The sequence below is a fragment of the Pocillopora verrucosa genome, chromosome 10 (genome assembly GCF_036669915.1).
Source record: "Pocillopora verrucosa isolate sample1 chromosome 10, ASM3666991v2, whole genome shotgun sequence".
Taxonomy (NCBI): Eukaryota; Metazoa; Cnidaria; class Anthozoa; order Scleractinia; family Pocilloporidae; genus Pocillopora; species Pocillopora verrucosa.
Window position 1 is genome coordinate 17,112,672 of NC_089321.1, and position 4,893 is coordinate 17,117,564.

A 4,893-nucleotide genomic window follows, 5' to 3' on the forward strand; every position below is an offset into this window, starting at 1 on the left:
TGTGGCTTGCTATATCACAAGAGATACGGAGGAAATACTAGTTAAAGCATACTTGATGAGCATTTTTACACGTGTGTCAGCTGTTTGTTTCCTAAGCAGAATTTTCCTTTTGTGAATACTACAATCATAGATGAAAGTTCGCATGAAAATCTCGTTTGCATAGATGACAGTGTGGTCGGAGAGACAACAGAATAAATGCACTTGAGACAGCTCAACAAGAGAATCCTAGTAACTTACTTCTGAGCGACTTAAACATCGACAGTATTCAGAACAAGTTCGAAGAATTAAGGCACATAGTTGTAGAATCAAGAGTACAGATCATGGCAGTCAGTGAAACCAAAGTTGATGCTTCCTATCCCGACTCTCAATTTTATATACCTGGGTACCACCTACATCACTGAGACAGGAAGAAAGGTGGTGGCGGAGTCCTCATGCTTGTTTCATCGAAAATCAAGTAAAAAAGAATTAAGATTAACAAAAGATAAAAAACAATTCAAACTATAGCTCTTCAAATTGCATAGAAAACAAAAAACCTCATACTACTTGCTATCTACGGCCCACCAAAGAAAGTTACTGCACACTACCAGCTATTTCTTGAAGAAAAATTAACTCACCTTTCTAACTGGGCTCTCCTCCAACATCAGTCTACTGCTATAGTCAGTAATCTTAACCTAAATAGGTTGAATACAGACAATGCAGAGGGAAAAACACTACTTAATCTCGAAATTGAAAAAGGACTTGAGTGCCTAATCAACTCACCAACTAGAGTTCAAATGCAACGAGCATGTGTCACAAAGCGTCTGATTGATGTCATCCTCACGAATCGACCACAACTGTTCAGCAGTTATGGAACGTACAATCCTGAAATGAGTGATCATGCACTAATTTATGGGTTTACAAAGGAAAAAGTGAAACCTCAAAAAGATAGGATTATTAGATCTAAGAGGAATTTTTACAAGCAACACCCCAAGGAGGACCTTTCTCATGCTCCATTGCATGTTGGCAACACTTTCGACACAGTTGATGATAAAGCTGGTTTCTAAGAAGCAATTATGGCTAGTATAGTGGACGAACATTTACCAGTGAAGAAAATGAGGGTTAGACCCCAAGATGTTCCATATATGTCTCATGAATGGAAAAATGCCATAAGAGCCAAAAGAGCTGCAAAAAAATAATCAAAAGTAGCAAACAAGGAAAGACTGGGAAAATAAAAGTTAACTGAGAAACGAAGTAACTAAACCTAGAAGAAAAGGAATTGGGAAATAATGGAAAACTAAGTCATCTCTCCTTAAATCCACACTAAGCCAGTTCTATAAAACATTCATGCCCTTTATAGATGCAAAGAAGAAAAATAATGACAACTATCAACTGAACATAATGATTGACGGAAGTATTTGCCATGATCAATCTAAGATTGCAAATTATTTCTGTTATTACTTTACCAATATTGCTCATGGGATAACAAACACTGATGGCACAACTAATGACTCTTTTGCTACACATGCAATCGTACAGAGTATCATTAACAACTCAACTGGCACTGATAACTTCCAGTTTCAGAGAGTAAGCAGAGTTAAAGTGGAAACCACTCTGCAAGTGACTGGGATGGCATCCTGGCAATGGCCCTAAAAATTGCCACAAGTGAGTTGTCGACATCACTGACTACACTACATAATGTTTGTATCTCTAGTTGTGAATGGCCTTCAATGTGGGGGAGAGGTCGGTCCAGTCTTTAAGAACGATGACCTTCAACTAAGGGAGAACTATCGTCCAATAACTATGCAAGTTACAGTAAATTAGGTCTTTAAACATCTACTCAGTAAACAGATTTGAGAGTAAGTTTAGTGATAAATAACTCTACCATAGTCTTTCGGCAAGATCCATCATGCCCAGAATACGATTTCATGGGCTCATGGCCTTCTTGCATGTTGTAGATCCTACAACTGAGACCCCTGGTAACAAGTTACGTAAAGTAGAGTCCTTTGTTAACTATTTCAAATCTAGATGTGTTGCTTTGTACCAGCCCAGAAAACAGGCGGCCGTCGATGAGCGTATGGTCAGGTCGCGCCAATGGTCTGGCATCCGTCAGTGTATAAAGGACAAACCCATTAAGTGGGGAATTAAACGTTGGGTACTTGCTGATAGTTCAAATGGTTACACAGTAGATTTCAACATATACATCGGGAAAGATGCTTCAAGAGACATCAGTAGATTTGGGCTTGGGCATGATGTTGTGGTAAGACTTATTAGTCCCTACTATAACCAAGGTTATCACATGTTTATTGACAATTTTTATTCTTCAGTTTATCTCATGAAGCATTTATTTCAGCATGGAGTCATAGCTACAGGTACCATTTTGCAAACCAGGAAAGATATGCGAGAAAATTTCAAGAAAGGAAGTGAATGGGGAAAGGGCAAAGCCAGGGGTACTATGCGGTGGCAGAGGGATCCACCCTGCTTGGTCTTGCAGTGGGTTGACAGTAAAGTAGTAACTGCGATCACCACTATTAGTAATGCTAATGACTATGTTCAGGTAAAGCGTAGAGTAAAAAAATGATGACGGTGTAAGGAACTCAGTAGATGTACGTCAGCCTCAGGTCTTTGCAATATACAATCAGTATATGTATGCTATGTACCGATCTGACCGGATGCTGGCCACCCACAATGTGCAACGGAAATGCGCAAGGTGGTGGAAGACACTTTTTTATCACCATATTGACATTGCTGTTGTCAAGAGTTTTATTCTTTTCAGAGAACACCAGCAGAACAATCCAGATAATCCTGCCCTCAAAAGGATATCAGAATATCCACAGGGTGACTTCAGGGAGGAGATTATCCGTGGCTTTCCTGACTATGACGACCGACCTGTGTCCACTTTAGGCAGACCCCCAAGGTCAGCTACCCAAACCAGCCAATTTGTGACAGAACACATTCCAGTTCAGGGTGAGCAAAGGAGAAACTGGTCTGCTACAAGGAAGGTAGGGGTGAGGTAAGGTACAAACCTATTGAAGTGCACCGCAGTGTGAGGGAAAGTATATGCATGTTGCTAAGCAGAGGAACTGCTTTCCAGTATTTCATAGTGCAGAGTATCACCTTCCTGATCCTTGAACTATGATTTCCTGGTTGCTCTGAAACCCTCTGTAGTTTTATGTTGTGTTGTGCATTTAGATAGGAGAATTGTTGTGTTTTGTTACTGCTTATGCTTGGAATATTGTGATGAATGTCTTTTATCATTTAGCTGTGGGGCCTGCCTAGATGTGGCAGGGGTGAGAGGAGGGTGCCCCACACAATTTTTTTTTACCATCATTTTCTTGAAGGTAAATACACACCATTCAAACTATATGTATAATAGAAAAAAAAATTCCATTTTATTCACTTCAATCAGTTTTCACTAAATATGTGTCAGACATCTCAGATGTTGTTTTTCCGCCAATTTTTATGGAGATGTTACCCATATAACAAGGAACCTTTTTGGTTAATTTTTGCCTCATTACTTTATATCATTTGGGTAACACTTAATTCACAGTTCAAATTTTGATGATATTGTATGCTAATTGATGTTAGTTTGAAAGCATTCAATGAGGTTGTTTCCTTTTTATTGGAGAAGAAACATGCATTTCAGGAAAGCTTATTTATTGCTGTTTCAATTGAGGTATAGCTTACTTCCCTTGTGTAAATACTTGGTGAGGAATAAATTTTTCAATAATCTGGTTCAATTTTTATGGTTTTGGGGTACAGTTTGTAAAAATATTCTAATTCAGTCTGTATTTGTTCTTTTTCAGCCAGTCTCTGTATGTCTTGCCCATAAGATAAGGAATATTAATATATAATATAATAATATAATATATATAATATAATATATATAATAATATAATAATATAATATAATATTTTTATCTTGGAAATGTTTCCTTGTAACTCCAATCCATTCGGGCCCAAGCTGTTTCAAAGTCAAAAGTTGTACGATAATCTATGCAAATCGTGTGCCATTTTTCTTAGCATGATTTAAAATCCACATATTTTTTCTGAAAAGTTAATTTTGTCCTCTTTCAAATGACATATAGCACTAATCACTAGTGTAAATACTGTTGACCAAAAAAATAAAAGAAAAAAGGTTGCCATCATTTGTCATTTTTTTTAAAGTCTACTATGAAGAGTTAATTACAGAATGCTTGAACACTGGAGACCTACCTGAAGATAGGAGGATTCACCTTCCCAGGGCCTTAGAAAACATATTAAATTGCTTTTCTTATTTTTAGTCAATTTATTTGTTTGATTACTTAATTTGATTATGTTATCTGTTTTCATGTTACAGGTAAACTTTCTTTAAAACTTAATGACAGCCCTGTCTATTAATCAGAGAGCAAAAAGTTCACATCCAAAGGACATTCAGAAATTTGGTATCGTGACTCTGCAATATTGAAACCACTTCAATACATTTGAGACTACTCTAAACCAGGCAACCATCACATATAAATCATCACTTTAAGAATGCAATAAAATTATATTATACAAACCTAGAGGTTGCCAACATCAATTTTCATGCATTTATATATCTTAAACAACCAATTAAGCTATACTTATGATAAACATATGACCATCTACAGATCTGCCTGTTGCTGTTGTCAAATTCAGTGAAAACAGTAGGTTCCAATTGCTCCTGTAACTATGTCTATGCATGCTGAGAAGTCAATAAAAGAAAGGCAACAGCTATCACTTAAACTTGCACGGGCACTGACTATTCATAAAAGCCAAGGATTACCTTGCATATTTTCAAGTAGTGTTTGATCAATTTTTCATTTGGATTGGTGTCAGTACGTGAAAATGATTTTATGACATTAGAATAATATTTTTCCTTGCTTCGTCTATTGATCTAACACAGACAATACACACA

At 36.9% G+C, this 4,893-nt stretch overlaps 1 pseudogene; it reads left to right on the forward strand.

Moving 5' to 3' along the window:
- Positions 1-1,619: 1,619 nt before the first annotated feature.
- LOC131791496 (piggyBac transposable element-derived protein 4-like) lies at positions 1,620-3,108 on the forward strand (annotated as a pseudogene).
- The last annotated feature ends 1,785 nt before the right edge of the window (positions 3,109-4,893 follow it).